We start from the raw sequence: 23,383 nt of genomic DNA on the forward strand, positions 1-23,383 counted from the left end.
GTCTTCTAAATCTGATAGAAAATCATGTCTGGTCATTTTTTGTAGGTCTCCCTGATAAATGATTTCCCTGTATTTGTAAGTCCTTGCATAGCAACAGGTGAGCAAGAGATAAAAAAAAATATGGCTATGAAACCACAGATGTTGTCAGCAAGGAAACAGAGCTGAGTTAACTCTCATAACTAGGCTTAAATCATTATGAAAATTACTTGAAATTATCTATGTCTCTTACTTGCACAGTGTTCAAGGAGTTACTGTATAACAGAGGAAACAAGTACACTGGTAAGTAAAAAATAAAATTATCAGAACACCTGTTGGCAACTTCACGGGATGCCGAGTGTGCATTGCTCCAGCTGATTTCATTTGGAGTTATGAGGATTCAGCAACTCTGAAAACCAAACATGCGGAGTCTAAGGCGCAGAAATAAGTTGACACGTGAGAAAATGTTGGTCTTAGCACGTTGGTTTGCTACACAGTAAACGACGTGTGAACTCCCCATGTAAGAGCAACCCCTTGGTAACTGCCCTTGTGTGCGCTCTTAGGCCAGGGTGCCTTGTGGTAAAGAAGAGGTGGCTCACCACCCTGCCTAGAAGGAGCTGCCCTGCTGCGTTTACTCGGCGCTAAGATCGGGTGTCTGGGCAGCTCCTGCACAGCCTGTTGGTGTACCGCCGGTGCACTCGGCAGTCGTGTTTGTCAGCCCGTCTCACCACTCTTTCTCTGGCTTCATGAGATCATTTCTGTCTGTAGTATAGCTAGAATAAGCACAGTGATGGGAAGTGGCTTTGGCTTTTTTTTTTTTTTTCTTGGGGAGGTAAAGATGATGTGTCTTGTCCAGGCAGCCTGATGTTTGAACAGCGTTGGGGCTTTTGTTGCTGGGGCTGGGGTGTTCAGTAGTTTGACTTCGCTGCTATTCTGTTTGTTTTGATCAGCCAAGGGTATATCATAGATGTATTTTTTCATCAGACAGCGTTCCTGTACTATAATAATTCAGAAGCAGCATTCACACACCAGTTGTGTGAAACACCTGTTGCTCACTTCTGTACATGTGCTTCGTGCCCTTGCCTTCCCGTAGATACAGCTTACTCTGTGCAAATTGTAAACTCCATGGAGCGGGTGCCGTCTCCTAATGTGTGTTTGTACAGCGCGTAGCACAGCAGGACCTAGGTTTCGTCGCAGTTTCTGGACATGCTGTAATGTAAGTAAGGGTACCGAGTCTTGCTGAGTAATTAGAATAGTTCACACTAGCTGAACTTGCAGAGTTTCCTGCGTGCGGGCTGGTGAGAAAAGGGATTTTTCTTCCCAGGCTGAGAGGGGGCTTTGCAAATGTTCTCCAAGTCACAGCGGCAGCTGGCTGTTTGGGTGCTGGACAAAGACATAACTTGGAAAGAGCTTCAAAGTTTAGGGATGGCCCTTCACGTACTAACGCTCCCAGATGAGTTAAGTGGGGGAAGTTCACACCTCCCTGCATGCCGTTGTTTCAGTCTGCCAGGCTGCAGACTCAGCGAGAGTGCAGCACGCAGGTTTTCATAGCGAGAGCTTTTGTCGCTCCCAGAAGTGCTAGAAACTTAATTGCTTTCAAAGGCAAGCCCGGAATCTGGAGGACCCAGTACAACCTGCTGAGAGAACATAAATCATGAGATACTATCGAGTTTCTGTGCTTGGGCTTGCGTGGAGTGAGTTTGCTTTGTGAGCGAATGCCTTTGGAATATACTGGTATGTGTTTTTTTTGTTGATTCTTAGACATAGCAGTAATTGTTGTTGGCTTTGTTAATAGGCATCTATGTTCTGCTCTGTAGTTACTGTTCATGTTTTCTAAAAAGTGCGCAGACAAAAAAATATTTGTTCTGCCTTGAAATCATGAAAGCGTTTCTGCATTTAAATGGATTGACGGGCTTGATCCAGGTGGTTCCCAGCCATTGTCCCTTCAAATAGGCATGGAGTGAGAGCTGGCCAGTTGTCATTTGACCATTGCTGTTTATCTTTGCTTAGAGACAGCGCTTAAAATGCCAATATTTACTTGTTCCTTTTTTATGCTAGTTTGCCAGCCACTTTTGTCCCTAGCCAAATGAACCATGATGGCAACTGAGAAGAAACTGCCTTTTGTAGATAAGGAATAGCATTTTCAAATGCCCTTATATAGCATGGGTCCCTAAGGTTCATTTTCCAAAGTAGCTCTTGTGAAAATCTGTGGAGCAGGTCCTTAAGTTGGTCTGGAGCGTTTCTGGCATTTTTATCCACAACCCAGTTTTAAATGTAGTTTTCCCTGTCTCCTTAAATGCTTAGTTTATAGGCTCTCCATTGATAGGAATACTCTTTTGATATATTTTGCATGGAAACTAAAGCGGGGAAAGGTTTTAAGGTAAGCCAGCCAAATAATCTAGTGTCTTGTGATCAGTTTCCGTTAGTATGAAACCAGTAATCTGCCCTATTAGATGTTGTTTGAAAGGAAGTTCGGTGTTTAAAGAAGATAAACATAGCAGTTGACATTCGATATTTCTTCTCAAGTCACCAGCAGAAACCTCGCTGAACGTTGCTGGCAGAGGTGCCTTCTGCGCAGGGTTCCTAAAAACACCTTCCCAGCTATTGGATTAGTTTCTGAAATGCTCTGGCACCGCAGTGGGTCTGGTGCCAGCACTGGACACTTGGTCCAGCTCCAGTTGGAGCTGAAGGTCTGAGTTTTAAGACCTCTAGGATGCCTTTGTGTCCAGAAGAAACTGAACACTGGGATAACGTGTCATCCAAACTGTGGTGTATTCCTAGAAATTGATGAATATGCTATTTTAATCTGGGGAGCTTATATAGCTGAAGTTATTGAGACATTAGCGCTTAGAAGCGAGAGATCTGCAGCTCTTAAGATTGCCTGGCACACAGACAAGCGAAGATCTAAATTGCTTTGAGGTGCTGACAGTTATCACAGCTTTGTGCAGACACACCTTTGCTGGTACTGACAAAACACAAATACCAGTTTCACATCACTGTGCTCTCCTTGGCTGGTATACAGCTTAAAACCGTACTATACCTTCACAATTTTGGCACAGAAAAGGGAAACAAGGGGTCAACAGCGACAGTAGCCTCTTATCAAACAGTTGGTTTTAAATGCTTTGAGTAACGAGGGTATTTTAAGAAGAAATTTGATCTGTTACTTGAAAATCGGACATTTAATGCATTACATCACTCTCAAGTTTCACCCCCGGCCACTCTGCTGAAATTGCACTGGATGGGAGAGCAGACTTTGGTCCGTGATGAAGGACGGTAGCAAATAAAAGAAAAATACTATCTTTCTGCAACAGTGAGTTCCTCCAAACATCATAGATAACTGAAAAGTCTGTTTTCAAAACAGCTCTGACCCTATATGCAAATACAATTTCTGTGATTTCAGCTCTTGCTAGAAATCATATCTATTATGTATCTGTGTGGCAAAGCACTGGTGTATTAATACCAAGTGCTTCCTAAAGAAACTAATTTGAAATCCAAGGTGGGTCACGAGAGGAAAGGGGTTGAGACCCCGCCCCGGTCCACATCATGGACCACCATGTATTTCAGTGCAACTATCAGTAATAGCCTACGTGCCTATGAAAGTTTCACATTAAAATAAAGAATGTATTGACAGATTTAAATGTATTTAGTCTCCTCAGACTACAGATCCACATCGCAGTTGTCGCTGGCTGGTTCTGTGAGCCTCTGCCTGCAACTATGGAGTTAGGAATGAACAGGCAAACTCTGGCTGATACCGTTGGCATTGCAATGTGGGTATATTAACTTTACTAAATTTGTCAGGCAAAGAAGTGTCACAATTTGGCACTCCAATGGCAAAACTAGTGGTTTTCCCAGCTGCTGTTAGCACTGGATTTAATCTCAGTACTTTTGCCATCTGCTATTAAACCGTTGCAGACAACTAGAGGAGTGGGAGATTGCACTGGCTTTGGGTAGCTTTCAGAAGAGCTGAGCAGATTCTTTGATTTGCCATGATGAAACATCCTGATTGCCACAGTGTAACTCAAGTTCCCTTTTTTGGCTCGGTGACTGAAGCCTGTCGTGAATTCTTCTAACAAAGTGGTGTGCAACCTTCTTGAATTAAAAATCACAGTGGCTCTGCTCCCCGAGTGCTGCAGTGGTGGCACAACAGCAACACTGACCGAAGTCTCTGCTGTGGGTACCTGCCTGCTGCCTTTATCTGTTCTGCTGGATGTTACCCCTACGTCTGCTCTAAGGACAGCAAGGCAGGCCCCACAGCAGGCACGCAGCACAACCAAGGCCTTTGTCAGCTGGGATATTCTTTCCTCCAACTCCTCTGTTACGTTTCTGTTGTAATGTGCAAGATGCCGCGATGGGTTGAGTGACTTTTTTTTAGCCTATGGACCTGCGTTTTTACCATTGTAGGTTCTGAACAGGTTGGTCAGTTTTGGCTTGCTTTGTGGCTCACCTGGGATAGGTGGTTGTCTCCGGTATCTTCATCAAGCACTAAGCTGACAAGCATTGCTCAGTAAGTAACTTCAATGAAAGGTAAACTCGCCTTGCCGCTGTTACAATTCTCAGTCTTCCAAAAAGCCAGTAGATGGGGTGTGTGCAATTCTGTGCAAAATCACTGCACTTCTCAACCCAAAGATCCAACTGTAATTTTTACGTTGTTGTTGCAGAGAGTCTTTTTCTTTTGCTCTTAGAATCACAAATTTAAGAGCCCCTGAGAGGAAGCACCCAAAATTCTTGATTGATACTTATGCATGAAATACTCTGAGCATGATCTGCTGTGCACCTTGCAACACAGTTAGGTCTTTGAAATCTGGGTATGAATTTTTATCATAAGCTTTTTTCTTTTCTTTTTTTTTTTTTTTAAATTAAACAAGTCATGAACTAGGAAAGTACTGGATAACTGAAAATAGACTGGATTACTACAGACTTCTGCTTAACTTGAGGTTGCAGTATTAGGTATAGATGCCATGGGGCCAAGTATGAAATACTCTTCCTCTTTTTGTGTTTCGAAGCCCAGCATGTAAGAGTAAATGTCTATTTGTATGCATAATTCTGTTGATTCTAGATGTGAAAATGGAATTTGCTAGCAGTGTAAATTAAAATATTTTGCTGTTGTTCATAATGTTAATAATGGCCATGTAAATAATAATGATAATACAGACTGTAGAAAGGGTCACTAGTCGCATCCCAGGGTGGATTTCGTGCCTATAGGTCAGTTATGGTAGACTTGAAATAGGAAGGAATCTAAAACAGGAGACGAGGGGGTTTGGAACAAGTGGGTCCCTGAGTTGTCTTCCTCAGGGGAGATCACAGCAGAGCAGAGCATGAACCAGCATGGAAATAAGCTGACCCAAGGTCATTCATGCCATTCAAAATGAAACTGTCTGGAGATGGAGTCCTGTTAGGTAGGTCCTAGCTGCTTATACCTGATTTGTGATGGAGAAACCTTCTAACAATTTGGTAATAATTAACCAAGGGAACTCTGCTAAAACACAATCCACGTCTGACATGTATGCACGTAAGGAGGGAGTATCTTGCCAAGAAATAAGTTAAAATTAGAATGCTATATCAGAATTCAGTTATCTTCTGAGAAGAAGTGTGAATGCTGATGGCCAAGATCTACAGCTGAAGTTTCCTGAGAGATTTTGGGAAGAAATGATGTGCGTACGCACATACACTCTCCTCCAAGCTATTAATGCAATTGCGGGAATGTAAAAATCTTCAAAGAGCAGAGTAGCCTCAATTAATTCAGAAGAAAAGTTTAACAGTGGAGTATGACAGAGTTCGGAAGGCACCGGTTTTGCTTGTGCCTGTGATGAAAGGGACAAGCAACACGAACCTGTAACCTGGCGCTGCCTTTCAGATGAGAACCACAACAGACGTGTTTTAATCTGGTGTGGTGAAGTGTGCCCAGAATACTCCGAGCATTTAACAGTTGCACAAATTATTCACTTTCCTAGCAGTCTGATTTTGTATTATAGCATAATCTGTTTCCTCTCTGTCTTTAATGTGCAATTCTGCTGAGCATGCAGTTCACATTGGCTGCCTTGGGCGGACTGCAGGTCAGCTTTTGAATGTAGGAGAATTCATGAAATTTAAGTATTTTGTGTACAGTTAACGGCAGTTGTGCAAGTACAAAGACTTTGCTTTATCAGCAGATGTGGTCTAGGTTTATGTTTATGTCCACATTCAATTCTTTCATTTATTGCAGTTGAGGGAAAAAAATCAGGAGCTTGGTGCAGTCTTTAACAATCTGCTTTGGTAGCTGGCCAGTCCACTTATCCTTGCATGAAGCACGTGCTGGGGTGGTTCTTTCTTCCATTAACTCTTTGGTGCTGGGAAACAGGGATGATTCACAGGACGTGGGAAGGGGGGGGTGTTAAAATAAATGCAAGATTAGCAGAAACTTTGTACTCACCTTGTGCCAAGCCAGGAAGGGATTTGTGTACTGTGGGAACGATTAGGTGGTAATGTTTGCTGGACTGCTGTGGTGGACAAGGGATATTTGAGGTGATCCAGCTCTGCTGGAGTCTGCAGGGGGAGCGGAGGGCGGCCTTTCCACTTGGAAACTAGAATTGGGTTGGGCACTTTCTGGTTAGTCAAAAGGGTTGCTGGCTGTTGTTTGCGATAGCTCAGCTGTTTCCCATGTGACATGGCTGCGTTTCCTCACTTCTTGCCCAAGCTGGTGCTAGAGTTTGGAGTAGAAGGCACTTTGCCAGCATCGCAAACCAAACAGGAGTCTGGTTAAGGCTTTGTTTTGTTGGACTGGGAAGGAATCATATCCATGCATGGAGAAATGGTGATGAGAGGAGTGCAGAGGGAAGGCCGCATAAACCTGCTTCCCAAGTGCACAAATATCCAATGCCAACGTGGGAGCTTGTTTGTAGCACCTCAGCTTGGCCCAGCCAAGTGTCCATCGTGCGGTGAGCAAAGAGTGGGGTGGGACTTCCTTGCAAGGTGATTAATGCAAGCTCCCAATGCTACAAGGGGGAGTCATTTGCAAGCAATGGTACGTGCTGTGCTGCTTTTTTCCCAGGGTTAAATACTGTGCTGTCCTCCTTTAAAGCAGAGAGAGGAGAGTCTGGGAGAAGGATATGAAAAATAGATTAGCTTAAATTGAAACCTGGCATCTGGAACACCTCGAACTTTGGCAGACCTCGAGATAATACTTCAAAGTTGTTCAGCCCCACAAGGTACAGTATAATTTTCTGTTTGGTAAAAGTATTACTCGGGACCTGGAGTCAGTCTTGGGGCTTCCTTGTGCTGGGCACTGTCACACTAGATAGCTCCTGGCTGAGCTGACTCTGAGCCTGCATGCTCTGAGCTGCTTACATGCCTGTTCTCCATCTTCCCAAATATTTAGCAGTAAACATTTACCCCGAATTGGCTTTACCACATTGAGCAACAAAGTGTAAATATGCCCGAGCCTTGCTGAACCTGTCTTTACTCTCCCGAAAAGATCTTCCTTATTTTAAAATCATTAAAGCCAAAGCAATGTAAATATTCTTTGTTTCACGATGGCATGAAAAGAGCATGGCCTCCTAATTACCCTGAAATTCAAACGTATGCAGGGGCACTTGGAAGGCACTGGCCTCCCTCAGCTCGCTGCAGTTTGGCAGGTATCTGTCTCCTTGCTTGATCAGGTCCGGGCACTGAAGAGAAATTGAGCGCATTGGCTTATCTATGAATTTACCATTCTGGCATTGACTGGGTGATTCCCCGAGTTCAGTGCTCAGAGGCAGAGAATATCTTTCCAAGGTCAGTGAGTGCCTGTAATTCTCACCGTAGTACGTGGACCTGCTTTCTTTTTTGGCGATTTGCAAGGGAGAAAGCAAGTCAGCCTAGTTCAGTTTTTTTAGCCATGTGCGTCTAGAGCTCATTCTGAAATACGATTAATACGTGCCTGCACGTAGCTAGGATTTTAGGTTGTAAGATTACTAATTGGTTTCAATGTTGTTTGCTGCTTGAATGTTGGGTTTTTTTTATCTAAGGTAAAAAGAACATCATTATTTTTAGCTTATAATGAAAAACACATTTTCCCTTAAATGTCTTGATATGAAGTAATTTAAACTAAATTTCTGCACAAATCATTTCCAAGAGATTGGCTGTCAAGTACGATAAAAAAAATCTACACTTTTGCAGGGACCCAATGAGACTCTGCAAATTTAGATTTATTCTCAACATTAAATGTGGTTGAAGATGTCATTTTTTAAACAGCACTTTTAGAAGTAGTTAGCTTAAAAGTATAGCAATTCAAAGCACAGAGGGAATGATTTTGAAGTGTAAAGTCTTGAAACACAACGCAGAGGTTGACAGTTTCACTACAATTAGAAGCAAGGGAGGCACAACTCCCACTTCTGAAAACTTTCCTATCGCACTGCTTCCTCTCTTGGCCTAGAAAACCTCAAAAAAAAAAAAAAAACGTTGAGTGGCTTTGCTTATTGACTTAACATAGTTATACTCAATAGCATTAGGAGACAGAGCAGAAAGGGCTGCCAAATCTGTCTGTAAAGAATAATCTTTACGGAAGGCTTCACAGAGGTACTTTTTTTTCACATGCTTTCAGTCTCCTGAGAATGCTGCTTTTTTGAGGAAAGCAAGTTTTAGGGTGGTTTTTTTTTTTATTTTATTTTTTTAACAAGGCTTGTTTTGGTAGGAAACCACTCCCTTCTGCTTCTGCATTTAGACTCGCTGCTAATTGCCTTTTGGTCGATGACATTTTCCATGAATTGCCACATTCTCCCACACTGTTACAACTTCACACTGATTATGTTATGTTATGTGGCGCTTCTGCCTGCTGCCTTTGGGAGGAGTGGCTGAGAGAAGGATATGGTGTACCTGGGAAATTGCGATGCATTGCTTTCTGAGAGAAGTTTGCTGGAACTGAGTTCTGTAGCTGCCAAGAGACGACAGAGGTTGTTCCTCCCGGACTAAGATAGGTGGCTAGGGTAGGTGGGATCAGGAGGGCATGCTGTTACTGTGGTGGTTTAAGCGCCGCTCTGCTGCGTGCCGCTGCTGAGGATTTTGCGTAAGAAGTCATGACAAGGCGGTGTGTGGTTTGTCAGGCTGATATTTTTCATCCTAGTTGCATGCTGTAGTGGAAAGCCAACCCCAAACCCTTGTGCCAGGAAGGGTGTGGGAGGGGGAGTTCTTCACGGACACTTCTGACTTGCTGACCCCTTGGGATGCCCACCGAGCCTGAGCTGCAAGCCCGTTTCTCTTCCAGGGCCTGAGGACAGCTCAGGTTTGTCCTTAACCCAGCTCTATCCTCTGCAGCAAAACCTCCCGGAGCAGCTGAATATAAGATCATTGCTGATTGAAGCTCGAGTGCTGCCGACACGAGAACTGGATGTAGCAGAGTGGTTCAGCACATCTAATCCACTTAAACTGTGGAGATCATCTGCTGATCTGCAGGGGTGACAGCGCTCTTAGGTGGGATAGCTAAAGAGGCTTTGGCTTGAGCTAGCTCTTCAGGGCAATCAAAACCTGCAGCTAGGGCTGAGGATCTGGTTACACTAAGTTGGCCCTGACCCAACCAAACGTGGTTAGAAGTGAGAGGTTAGGTGAGATAAACCCCTCTACTTAAGCCTTGTCTTAGCTCAGGAGCTGATCAATGCGTTCAAGTGCTTTTCCAGTCTAACTGCTTTGATCAAAGGTAGGGCTTACTTGGTTTCTGAACTGGGATGAGCTTTGCCAGTAAAAGCCCTTTTTTTAAGTGAGGTAATTACATCCACACTGCTAACAGGTAAGGCTTCTGCTTTAATTATGTCACTGCTCATAAGGGTACAGATCTTTTACAGGTAGAAAACTGTGTTTTCTGACGTAGTAAGTGCAGTTGGGTCCCACCTACACTGTGGCTATTGGCGGCGAGGCAGGATGAATAGCTGGTGTTGTAACAGGATCTCTGACTACATTACTCTGTTGTCCACCCTGTGACATGAGGGTTTTCACCTCAGAGAGGTGGTTAAAAACTTCAGATCCATCTGACACACCAGCAGCAGTGGTGGCTGCAGTCAAGCCCAGCATGGCCTTTTCTGCCACGCGACGGTTGGCAGGGGTGACTGCAGCCTGCAAGAGCAGGCAGTGGGCACTGCTCCTGCCCTGCTGCTGTTTATCCTGGATAAAACCTTTATTTGTTCAGTCTTACTCTTTTTTGTGGTTGAGGGAAGGGAGGGGGAGTGTGAGGAGAGGTGTGTGGTGTACATACACTGCTGAGTCCTCTGCTGTCCTCCCTGCGGTACTAGAAGGCATCCACAGAGACTGAAACTTGGTTGTCTTCTGTGAAAAAGGCTCGTGATGTTCCCGCAGACCAAATTCTTCTCTACAGCTAATCCCCGCTTGCCACAGGGAGGTAGAAATGGGAGTGCTGTGGCTCCAGTTGATTCTGGTCCCACTGCAAGCCAATGCAACCAGGGACCACTCTCACACCACCCACATGCAACCCCTACAACCCCCGGCTACAGAGACTTGCTCCCTCCTTTCCTTCAGCAGCAGAAAGAGGCAGAAATCAAGGCAGGACTCTTAACTCTCTCTAAATTCCAGGAAAGGCTGAAACTGGTCAGTTGGAATAAGGAGAGAACCAGGAAACAGGAGCACCTGTGTTGCATAGCTTTGGGCAGGTCAATTATCCCTTCCCCAGTGAAATTGCCCTTTGCATAAGGTATGAATAATAGTACTTAACTTACCTTGCAAGAGTGTTACGGAGTGTGCAGTTAAATTTTTTTTTTTTTACAGTGTTTGTAATATGTAAAACCCTAAATGAGTGCTAAGTATTATTGTGATTTAATTTTATTGAGGGTTAAACTTTGGTGACGTGCCCAGCTGAGCATTCACTGGCAGCGAGCTAGGCAAGTGACCAGCAGCAAGCATGTTTGGCAGCAAGCAATGGACAAAAAAGGAAAACGGGGCTAACTTATTCCAGTCCTATGTATTTTTTTTTCTCTGTTACCACTGTACGTTTCCCATGAAGCAGATGGAGGTGATCAAAATACCAAATTGGAACTCTGTATTTTAATAGACTAAGATTTTACTATATAAAGAGCAAATAAAGGTTAATGGCATGAAAATTCATCTTGTAGGAGGGTGAAGAGAGGAGGTGCCTCCAAGCGTGCCCTGAATGGTCCTTAAACGATAGCTTTCAGAAAGAGATCGTACCTGAGTAGTTATGTGGCTGATTTTTCACTGGGGGGGCAGCATGCCCAGGGTGCTGGTTCCTGCACGTTTCATGCTACTGCTGATGAGGGATTTGCATTGCCAACACAGTGGAGTAAAAACCTGGAGGAAAATCAGTTGGACGGGGTTGGTACCCCATGGCAGCAGCACCAGAAAGGGAGCGTGCAGGGGATGTGTGTGCCGGGGGGGTGTGTGCGGGCGCGCGTGTTGGGGGGTGCTCCTGAGTTTGAAACATGAGTCAGTGCCAGACTCCGACGTGTTTCTGTGTTAAGAGTTGCCGAGTGTGAGAGAGGGAGAGACAGCGTGTGTGATTTCTCCAGCTTGCTCTAATTTCGTGTGAAATGGGGGCTTTCCAGTGGTGGGGTTACTCCCGAGTGCGATCGCACCAGCAGGTTTCACGTTGCACCTCGGCGTGCGTGTGCCTCCCATGCGTTTTGTTACTGCCTGCTCCTTCTCGTTAATTTTTATTAGGTGTGAAATGCAAAGGCTTGTCCTAATTACCACTGGTAGATGATAGCACAACTGAATAACAATCTTTTGATAATCAGGGCTAACTTCTGCCCTCGGATAATTACACACCAGGCTCACTGGAGCTGGGGTATTCTTGGTAGGGAGGAAGGATTTGTCCCACACTTTCTCTGTATGCATTAATTCACCGTCTTTGCTCTGTGACGGTGACCTGAGGAACAGGTCCAAAGGTCAGCGAAGCAGAGAAGGATCTTTCCAGTGTCTTTTTTTAAGCTTTGGGCCAAAGTCTGCATCCTACCCTTGTTCTTACTGCATTTGAAGACACTACTTGGCCCTGGATTTTCTCAAGGTTTGCTTTCTTCCCCAGGTCTAAAAGCTGTCATGGTCACTTGCCCAAACATAGTGACAACATCAGTTCCACAGTTAAGTTCCCATTTAGTGGTGTTTCTGAAAATATCCATTGCTGCAAGAAAACAAATGGTAGAGATGCAGCATATGTCGCACATAATGATAACTTATTGCCTTTTTTAAAAATTACAGTATAAAATTTAGGGGACAAATCTCAAATCCTGTGAAATTCATGGCGCAATGCCAGTTTATGTGAAAGAACCTTACATTTGTGCCTAAATCTTACAAGTCCTTAACTACAATTTCCTTTCTTGCATGCCACTCACCTTTAAGATGATACTCCTTTTTTGGCATTATTAATTATCATTATTGTTGTTGCTGTTATTATTCCAGGAGATCTGTATGGGAGGAACGCCGAAATCTGGATTAAAAATAGCGTTTTCATGTCCTCCCACTCACTGTACTTCGTGCACAGAATGCCTTTTATAAATGCAGACTTGCTGCTTGGCTAGATAAAAGAAGCTGTCACTTCATTTCCATAACGAAGTCGTTCCCAGGAGAATTTCATTGTTTTAGCAATAAAATTTTTCTAAAAGGCCTTTTATTTTGCCTGAGAAAGGTAACAGAAATGAACTTCTGAGTGGTTATTCCACAAAACAATTAGGAGAAAGCAAGACTCTCTTGATTTGATGTAAGGAGATTTGTATGTGTAAGAATTCCCTGTTGCGTAAGATGACAATAAATTCCGAACTGAAAATCAAGTTAGAAACACCCCCCCCCCCCAACCTTACACAAAATCACAAGTTTTTTTCCCTTGCTCGCAGAGACATCACACGTCTTTATGAGCACTCTCCTGAACAAATTTGGTCATATCCTGAAGTTCAGCCCTATTTCAAAAGGCACTTGCATGACTTAGGATTCAGATGCTTTCCTGAATCAATGCAGTTGTGGGTCATGATTACCAGTTATTACAGTGCATTGATTTTGTTACCAGGTATGTTCTTGGGGAATAATGATCGCTGTATACTGTATTGGGGCTGAGCGCTCCTTGAAGCAAGGACGTGCTTTTGCTCTGGGTACATACGCTATCGAGCACGGCGGCAGGCCTGGTCCCTCCCTGCTTGCGTGCAGCATGCTGCCATGGCCTCTCTCGCCACTTCTCCGGCATTTCTCACCCCTTTTCTCAGCTGGTCTGTGTCCCATGCTAGTGTGACGTTCCTTTTCTCTGAATGCTGAATGTGCTAAAGCATGTCAGAATTAGAGCATCAAAGAAGTGCTGCTAAAGGAAGCAAAAGGTTCTATGGCTTGGGTTTAGTTCTCTCCTTTCTTTTCTTTTCTTTTCTTTTTTTTTTTTTTTTGGTATCTCTCATTTGTCACACATTTTTGAGCCGTGTTTGAGTTTTGCTAATTATGAATCAACGCAACTACTGCTTCAGTCACCGTGGACAGCCTACTACTATAGGTAGGTACATGTAATCAAGAACAAAAGGGAAGAGAAGAACATTTTCTTCATAGTCAGGAAAGGCTTTCTAGATTCAGCATCACACTTCAAATTGCGTTGTATTAAAGAAGTGCAACAATTTCGGAAATTATTATTTATAGGAAGGTTTGTGAATTCAGGATGTGATATTCTGACTCACGCAAGAGCAAACATGTTTGCACTCCGGCTGGTATGACTCACGCTGGCATTTGTCTTAAGTGTGGCAATTGTTTTAGCCCTCTGCTTGGTGCACGATGAATGAAACGGCTGCGGTCCCCTGTTGCAGATTTACTACGTGCAGCTACGCTGGTAAATCGCAGGCTCAGCTGTAGAGTATTTCCTGTAACACACACACACGCGCGCGCGCACACATGCACATATACACGCATATGCGTGCGCAACCCCCCTAAGTAATACTTTGCTTTTAAATACTAGATTCATAGAAAGGAAATGCATAATTACAGTGCTGCCTTTTGCACCACATAAAGCAGCCCACATCAAAAGGTGTTTGCCATTAATGTTTCAACAGGTAATCTCTGGATTTATTGCCAAGCCGTGTTCCTGTTACTTAGCGCTCAGTGTCGAAATCATTGAAATCTCTGTTGTAAGCTAGCACAGTCATCTTAATCCTGCAAAAAAGTTAGTCAATAGTGCCTTTGTTTTCCAGCGCTGCGTTTCACGTTGCATCAGCAGTGCAGAAGACGTGGCCGCGCTGGAAGCGGGGAGAAGGTTAAGGGTGGGTTCTGGGCTGGTTTCCTAAGGAAGCAGGGCTCACGTGGTGGCATTGTTTGTGCCTGTGCCCGAGTGTGTGTCCCCGGCCTGGTGGCTTGTGTTACTTGGGGTCCTCCTCAACCCAAGCTGCTGCACGGGTAGAGCTATGGGGAAGCTGCTCCCTGAAAGCTTTGAGTAAGTAGGCAGATGAAGAGCTGCGGGAACCTGCGGCTGAACCCAGCAAGGGAAAGGCCATGGCCCCAGCTCAAATCTTACCAGCACCAGGGAATCGGTACGGGGGGAACATCTGCTGGGATTACTGCTGCCGCCAAAGGTCAAGCCTTTCTGCTGGTATTTGTTAATGCTACAACCCACAGAGCTATCTTCTTTGGTAGATTTATCTTTGGCTTGTTAAAATATTGCAAATAAACAGAACCTTGGCCATTGGTTTTGGTGCTGCGATGCTTTGGGACTCACAGCGTTTGGATTCCTCCTTCAACACCATCTGTTTGCAGGAGAGCCGTGGCTGTTGTCTGTGAGACGTCTGTACGTTTAATGAAGGCCTAGCCTGTGAGCCTGTTCTCATCTGTAACAAGTTACAAGCATGCTGCAGTTCTTCAAATACGCAGGAGGCTCATTGTCTCAACTCAGGGCTGCGCTGCGTTTTTTGCATAATAGCTTTCACAAAAGAAAAAGAGAAATATTTATGTCATGTAACAGAAGCATCCAGAGTGGTTATTTTTATTGCTTATATCTGTTCAACATCACTGGCTCTGAGCCTGAATTACTATGGACCATTTGCATTCTTTTTCCAATCTCTTCTGCTTAGAAGACCTGTAGGAATAGCTATGTTGCAAACACGCAGGCAATAGAGTTGTTTTTACTTAAAAGCTCTGTGTGAGAATTAAGAAGGCTGGCATGCTAAGAGACATGTAAATCGGTGCTGAAATCCCCCCTCCTCCCTCCTACTATTCCTGCTTTGATAGCCATCAGAAAGTGGCAAATAGGGGGTGCGGATGTTAATGGGGTGATGGATTTTTATTAAAAAATACATCACTGACATCTGATAGGAGGCATTTGTGAGGTATTTTTCTTCTTCCTGTTCTGTACTGTTGCTTCTTAGACAAAACAACCTGGACACGTTCCTGTTAGTTTTCTTTTCACCTGGTGGTGTTGTGTGTTGCACCCACTGCCCACCTCTTTACTTGCTCTTTTAATACCTTATGCTGCACTCTCTTTGTGGGAAAAATCTCATAGAGCTTAGAAACTAAGCACAGGGCTAAGCACAGTTTAACCTCAAGTCTTGTTGGAAGAACCGGGTATTACTGAAGTACAAATAACGAGTGTGGTTTTGATTGCTGTTATTTATGTAAAGGAGATGTGTCACAGGTCCTAGTCAGATTTGTGTTTGTATTATTATTGGGCATCGTGTAAATGGAGAGTGTGAGTTTGAGTTGTCATGCGTGTTTTCGTATTTACAACTGCCCCTGTGGTGATGAACCTTCATCTTATTTTCTGATCGCTTGTTCGAAGGTGTTGGGGTTAGGGAATGGGTAACGAGAGCAGCGGGGACCACTCTGGGAACAAAGTTGCTTCCATGGTTTCCAGATAACAGGTTTGGAAGGATGAATGTCCATTGAGTAGGGCTGAAAAACTCCGTTCCCAGTCTACTTGCATAGGTTGATGGTAAAATGAGGGGTGGTTTACCTGAGCCTTAAGTCAGGAAAAATACCTGCTGTGGCTGAAATAATGATGAATAATGTTCTTTTAGATTAAATCTTGGGACACTGATTTCTAGATGACTAACAGTTAACGTCGGTTGTGCAGAATCACTGGTCATCTTCCGTAGTGGCTCCTGCACTGCAGGGTGTGAACTGCAGCCTTACCCCTTCAGTCCCACGGACTGGTCCTGTCTGTCTGCTGTTTGCAGAGAGATGTTCCCATCCTGCAGCATGTTTTCCCAATAAGTGCTCTCACTGGAAATGCCGTTCACACAGGAAAGATGTGCAGGGCTGGGGTGGCCCGTGGATGTGTTCACAGAGCTGGGGAAGGTAACATATCTTCTTACCCCTACTACAGATTGCATGGCAGGATGGATCACTTCATTGTCTGAGCCCCATGATCTGCATGCTGTTTTTCTGGTTTAGGACCTGCAGGACATGCAAAGTGCTGACAACTTGATTTACTATTCCCTTACACCCAGATACAGTTATTCAGCCTGCACAAAGTGGGTGTAACACCTTGTGAAGTTGGGCATTTCACTATGGACCACATGCAAAGCTATGGGAAGTGCTTGTTTATGTGACAAATCTGTGGAGAATCAAGCTTCAGGTGAGGAATGCGTGTTAAATCAGAAATCAGAGTCATGCCTGCCTGTTTTATGCAAACGAAACCTCTTTTGTGCTAAGGTGATACTCCTTCACCATAGCCTTAAAGTAGGCATAATTGTGATTTAAGTCTTTTTTACACTAGCAGAAAAATTAATGTAAAGATGACTGAGCCCCATCAGGAGCAGCCTTTGTACACCAGAAAAAATGTCAGGAGATTTTCAGATGGGTAAACCTGGACATGGCTGATGTAGGGAAGCTTTTGTTAACTTGAAATCTAAAAGATAGTTAATTCTTGGTTGATTTGTGGTTTTTTGGTTTTGGTTTGTTTTTTTTTTTTTCATTTCCATTAGAATCATTTCTGTATGTGTAAAATCGGCTAAACCTGTTGAAAATCATTTAGAAGTTGTTTCCTGACATGATAGATGATATACGCATTAGGTAATTGAATAGCCCACGCTCCAGGAAGATACAACCTCACCATTCCCATTTGCGGTGGGGCAGGATTGAACCTGTCTAAAACTATTTCATGCAGAGGGAGAATAAAGGAGGAAATGAATTACAGTTTTATTTGAGTTGAAGGATTAGTTGTGGGATAATAGTGAACAACGAAACAACTTGGGAACAACGCTGCCATCTCTTAAACAGTTTTATTAGCTTATGCTGATTTGTGAATTAGGAAAACCAGATTACGTGATACAAGAGAGCAAGGAATGGCAATTAAAAACCTGCAGGAAAGGACTGGAAAAATGGTGATCTCTCACTGCCTGCTCTTCAAAGCAAGATGAAGAGCATGACCTTTTCTTGGAATAAATACAGAGTATTGCACAGAGCCTACTTCTGGTTTTCAGTTTTGCCAATTTGCAGTTGCTCGCTTGTACTGTGGTTCTTATTTGTTGATTGCCCTGGGGTCCAATTTTACTATCTAAATACTCCCAAGAAGTACTTGCATGTTCTTTGATTTGAGGTCTGTTCATCTCTCAATTACACTTCTAATCTGTCTACTCAGTGTCCTTTTTAGCACTCGAAGGCAGGGCTATGCTGTAATATTTGAATAACCATAATGCTGTGGGACCATGAAAAACAGCTTCCTTGCAGAACACTTCCCATTTATAGCCGAGATGTGATCAGTAACCGTGTATGTGATGATGATTCATTGATCATGTTGAAACTTCAGTTGCAAAGCCTGGTTAAAACCTAGTTGTACTGCAAACCAGCCTTCCTTGATGGTCTAAGTTACGACTCTTCTGCATGTTCCAAGAAGAGCATGTCATCGCAGCCCATCAGATCTGCATAGCAAAAAGATCGTCCCAATTAGGGAATGAGTGCTCTGCTCTTCGGGTGAGGATTGTGCTTCAAGAAGCAGGGTATCTCCCTGTGTGTCCTGAAGTTTGTGCCATGCTGTCTTTAAATCTTAAGCATAAAAATGTCTGGGAACATTTGCAGGCAGACGTGCCTTGCCCCGCACAGAAGGAAGTGCCTATGGGTAAGGTCAAGTGAGCAAGTTGTAGCAGATTAAACTAGCTTGTGAATTTACAGCACATCATCCGCTCCATAATAACTGGCTGTGTGCGTGGTGCAAAGGCGCCCTGTAATAAATACAAGGTCTCTCACCATTTTTTCCCCGAGGGCTAGGCTACCTTGCTTCATGTCATCTTTCCCGTGAGATAAGAATGCAGTGACAAGGATAGCTGCCACAGAGGACCACTGCACTGTATTGCACAGACGCTGCCTGTGACTTGTTCCTGTGTCCACATGCTGGCGTGTGTCTGCAAGACAAATTCCAGACCGAGAGTGAGATAACTGCATGGTTAGCACGCAATGCTTGCTCCTGTTTCAGTGATCGGAGCCCTGGTGTAGGCAGTCGGAGCCTTGTTTAACTTGAATGGAATCAAAATCCTAATCCCGCCTGTTGAAGTTAGCGGAAAGACTTTGAGTGCAGTGGGTTTCAGCCCAATGTTACATGCAGCTGACTCTCCAGGGAGGCTCAGAAGAGTCCGTGCAAGCAGGAGCTGCAAAATCTGGTACGGGAGACAAGGTGCGCATGGAGTAAACTTCCCTGCTCTTACTAAAAATAACTTGGAAGCCATCTAATTTTGGCAGAAACGTTAAGTATTTTGTTGTAGTCTTTTGGAGTACATTTTCAGGTTCCCCCAAGTGTTGAATGACAAGAGAAAAGTGTTGGGTGAATTTTGGGGGGAAGCCATGAAGATTACAAGTGGAATTTCTTTGGGCGGTTTTTGGATTGCCAAATTATTGGAAAAAAACAGCAGTGGTAATTTTGAAAATGCCAAAATGTTTCATTTTAACATCTAGAAACAAAATATTTTTTTCAGTCTTGAGTTTCACCTAATTTAAAGAAATAAACATCTTGAAAATAAATTGGTTTGGGTTAAACAAAATGTTGAGGGTTGACTTAAGTACGATTTGGGGTGTTTCTCCTTTTGGTCTGCTTTCTAAAGTTAAAAAGCTTGTTGGATAATGTCTGAGGGTATGCTTCTCTGTCAGATAAGCAGCAGAGTCCCATTTTAGTAGAGGAGACAAGCTGTTGACCAAAGTCCTGGAAGTTTAGACAGGGCCTGGGTATCTGAAGGATCTCGAGGTTGCAGTGCCTGTGTCACACAGGAGCTGTACTTCCAGCTGAGTTTCTTAAGCTGGGGAAGCTTTTATAACAGGTATCTTGCAATGCTGTGATCCATCGCGGAGAGGACAGAGATGCATGTAACTGAGGCTGATCATCATCGTCATTGCCAGTGCGCCATGGAGAGTCCCAGCCAGCTGGAGGAGACGGCAAACGTTCACGGACACTGGTCTGTGAAGGCTTAGCCTCAGCCAGTAAATCCAGTAGTTGTCTTACACCAAAGCTGGATCAGCTGGGCAAATACTGGTTTGGGTTTTGGAGGGTTTTGTAGTTGTTGTTTTGTATGTTCGACTAAAACAGACTGTCTCAGGGCTGTAAACTTTTTTCAGTAGTTTCCTCTGTCTACTATCATTGCATTGCCTTCCCTCTGCTCTTCACCCGTGAACTGCTCTTGTCCGTCTGTCTGACTTGTTTCCTGCCTTCATGTAGGGTGAGATTCATCTGCATTTGTCTGTAGCCATCTGAGCTCAGTGTCTAGACTCACTATATGGAGGGAGAGAAGCAGACCTTTCTGGAGAGTGATTCATTCTGTCCTGAAGCAGATGCTTAAGATAGGTCAAATTAATCATTTTCTAGATTGCTTAGTTTCCCCCGCTGAAAGTAAAGGTGTAGACTTTTGTCCTGTACATGTTCTCAGTTCGGGGACATGGATTCCACCATAGCACGGATAGGATGGAAATTTGTGTGCATGAATCCTGAAATTACGTGTGAAATATTTGAGGAACCTTATGTCAAGGAGATAGGAAAGGTTTGTGGCACAAAGTGAAACCAAGAATTCAGGAAGCACAGGTAGACCATGGGAACCTGGCTGAAGGAAAAAATGTTCAATTTGGGCCCTGTGGAAATGCACACTCTATTTTAAGTATTCTGTGTGAAGTTCACATAAAAATATAGCACAGCAGTTTTCCCAGACCCCAGTAGAAAGGCTGAGGATAGTCTGATACCTTGCACAATAGGTCAAAAAAATTAAGAGTTGGTCCACAAAGAAATTCTGTCAAAAAACAAGTATGGAAGAACCGCATGATATTAAAAATCTCAGATGTGAAAAATACTTCCTACTGAGGAATAGCAAGTGTGTGTGTGTGTATTTTTGGTTTCAGTACTCCTCTGTTGCAATTTTACAGATAACCACAGAAATAGATAGGTGTTTGTGTCCCCTTAGAGGGCTTCATTGAGAACAAAAATCTTCCTGTGCGGATCTCTCTACACACCATGGGTTTTCTTTGCAGGCACTTTTCAAAACAAGAACCCCAAGTAGTTTCTTCTTCCTTTTGTTATGGCAACAGAAGTATCCGAGAACTATTTTAATTATGTATTTGCCTCAGCAACTCTGAACTGGGTTTTAATTGTTGGTAATAAGAAGGACAGAGCAAATGACTCTTCCTATCCTAGATCAGTGTTTGACGTACACTTACTCTCTATTGGAATCTCCATCATGCGAGCTCATTAAAAATGCATTTGCTTCAAGGAGATGTAGGAATCAATTGTTCATTTGCTAAACAGCTGTATGGATTTTCCTCTTTTTATTCCTTTCTTTTCTTTCTTACTTTTTTTTTTTTCTTTTCTTTTGCAGCTCTATCTTACTTTATTTGAAAGAGGAAAGCCAGTGAGGACCCGTGAGCAATCCAGCAGCTTCTGAAAAATCTTCATGCTAAAGCATAATCCAGAATTCCCTGGAGAAGAACATAGTGAATGTTGTGAGTTCCTAGCAGCAATAACGCGTACTTGCAATTGTGTCTTTTGGGGGGTGGTATCTGCACTGTGGTGTTTGCTCCCATCCCTGTGATGTACTGAGCATCTTTTCGCTCTGCTGAAACCAAAGGCAGATGTGTTTGGGTTGGGCTGCAAAGCCAGACTTGAATTTCTCTCCTTCTCTCTTTTTTCTTTATTTTATTGTCTTCAAGAGCATAATAGTGTTATCTCAGGACAGATTCTGGGTTTCTTTTCCTTGGACTGTTACAGTTACTTAACACATTACTATCGCTTTCTAGTTAAATATGTAAGCCTGCATTTGAAGGCCTTGTGACTGTGTAGCCTAAGAAGAATGAAAAATATTATGGATAACAGTTCAGCAATCTACAGGTCAGATTTAGGAGTTTTATACATGCTCATACAATGGTTGAAATTATTTGGCCACTTTCAAATTAGAGGAATGCAAATGCGGTTATTTGCGCCTGGTATTCCAAACTCCCATTGCTTTGATCAGTTTGTTATATTAGTTTGAGTATTTTCAATACAAATGCTCCTCTCAAAGGTGTGTGTTCATGGGTATTGGAGTAGCACACCTTTCAGAGGGAAACAGTCACATAACTAAGACCATGATCCAGCTGCGGCATGTAATAAAAGAAACTGTTCCCATTAGGGGTGGCTAAAGAGAAGGCATAAATATTTTTATGTTCATTGCTTTTCTCATGAAGTCCACTGCTTTTCTCAGTTGAAATAGGCAAATGTGCAGATCAAACACAAACATCCTCACAAACAGAGGAAAACAAGAATTCTCTGCCTGCCAGGTTTGAGAATAATCCTTATTTTTGTCTCAAGAAGGAACCTTGGGAATTTCAAAATTAGGTAAGTTAGTATTTAAATCCTTATGCCCAAAGTATGCAGTAGTCCTTCAGGATGTTAGTGACAAAATAGCTGCAGATTCTTCCAGTTTGAGCAAATTAGTTTTTGCATTTCCCATAAATTTAGTGAATATAGATATATTTTATGACTGCTGGGCTTGCCTTCTAGCTCCTTGACAGTTGGATGCCCTCCTTTGCTCTGCTTTTCCCTTTGGGTTCAGGCTTTGGGAAGGAGATGGAGACAGAGTCTAAGCAGTGCTGCTTTCCCAAGAGCCACTTGCAAAATAAATGTTAGAGAAGACACTGAAAAATCTTCATCATCTCTCCCCTTTCCTGCATGCTTTGATCTACAGTGGAATAGTTAACAAAGCTGGCTTTTCGCGTTGTTAGTTACTAGTACCACTAAGCTGCCAAGTTAGTAACTCATTAAGATGAATAAGGGGCCTCTGAGACCTGGAGCTTCTCACTGTCTATGTATCCAAGCAGACGTGGCCATATCAGCTTATTCCCACACTTTGAAAGACTTCTTTGAAACCACAAGGGCTTACTTTGTACGCTGACTTCCTAGAGCAGAGGAGGGCAGCCAATAATAATAATAATAATAATAATAATAATAATAATAATAATAATAATAATAAAAACTGTCCTAGCATGCAAAGCTGTTGGGATAACAGGAGATGTTTGTTCAAGATGTTGCAATCACCTCCACTGATTGCAACAGCAGCACCACCTCATGCCGAGGAGAGCGTTCCCTGGGTCCTCTAAGGTATGTGGTGTGCCAGATCAGCCAGATAAACTGCACAAGAGAAGGAGGCAATCATCAGCCGTTACAGGGGATGGAGTATCTAAGATGCTATCTGCATGATTATTACATTCTGCCCTGTCCTAAATGGTTTAAAATGAGCCCACTAGAATGAGCCCACGGTCTGCTATGGCGGTGGTAAAACCCTGAATTACACTTGTGAGGCCCGTATTTGCGCAGAAAAAGCAGTGCTCTTTTCACCAGGTACAGATGGAAAGAAAGTGTTGTTGAGAACAACTCTCACCCTGGCATCCAGGACTAGTTTCTTTTGGGGAGTCATTCATAGGTGATGGAGAGCTCTTTAGAAGTTCCTTGAGAGCGTATGTTGTCGCCTGGCTTCTGCTTGGAGGACAGTGCTTACAAGAAGGAGGGGGTCAGCCAGGCTCCTCCGCTCTCCTCCCCTCTTTCCTTTATCCTCTTGGAGAGACAGGGATACCAGAGATGAGGAGGGATGGTGTTTCTGCTGAAAGGAAAAGCCAACATACAGTGATTTTACTGAAAAATACTCTTCCTGGAGTGTTCGCAGGGTGTTGTCATGTTAAGATGTGCGGAAAGCGATCAGACCTTTCCCATTGCGAGTGGTAGCTGTTCTCATCCCTTCCACCTCCTCCTCCTCCTGCCACCCAGGCAAATTTCAGAGGAAGGGGGGTGTGAGGAGGGAGGGGGTCAATAAATTGGGACCAGTGTCTTGTATCCACCTAGAAACTGCCTGTTTACTAAACAGTACAAATTTCTCGCTTCTTTTCTCCTGCTCTCCTCATTTGGACGAAGCACATTTCTGGAATAGCAGAGCTGGTAAAAATCAAGTCCATATTCCTCTTTTGCAGAGAGAAAAAGGGATGTCAGGAGGATTTGTTAAGGAGGAATGTTTATTTCACTTAGTGAGGGGTAAAAATGAAGCGA

General features: G+C 43.5%; 1 protein-coding gene across 10 annotated transcripts in view; it reads left to right on the forward strand.

Moving 5' to 3' along the window:
- The window catches only part of ATXN1 (ataxin 1), a 240,389-nt gene that overhangs the window by 130,430 nt on the left and 86,576 nt on the right, over positions 1 to 23,383 (forward strand). For 7 of the 10 annotated variants that reach the window (XM_087763974.1, XM_087763964.1, XM_087763968.1 and 4 more), the window contains one exon: positions 20,688 to 20,811. The exons of 1 other annotated variant lie outside the window; for it this stretch is intronic. The gene's annotated coding sequence lies outside the window, so the exon portion shown is untranslated. Of the gene's footprint in view, positions 1 to 7,023; positions 7,161 to 16,373; positions 16,478 to 20,687; positions 20,812 to 23,383 lie in introns of those variants that run through there. 2 more of the 10 variants (XM_009475415.2, XM_087763992.1) reach the window with 2 other exon arrangements.

The sequence above is a fragment of the Nipponia nippon genome, unplaced genomic scaffold (genome assembly GCF_047370975.1).
Source record: "Nipponia nippon isolate SJK-2023a ecotype South Korea unplaced genomic scaffold, ASM4737097v1 scaffold_1, whole genome shotgun sequence".
In the NCBI taxonomy this organism is placed as follows: domain Eukaryota; kingdom Metazoa; phylum Chordata; class Aves; order Pelecaniformes; family Threskiornithidae; genus Nipponia; species Nipponia nippon.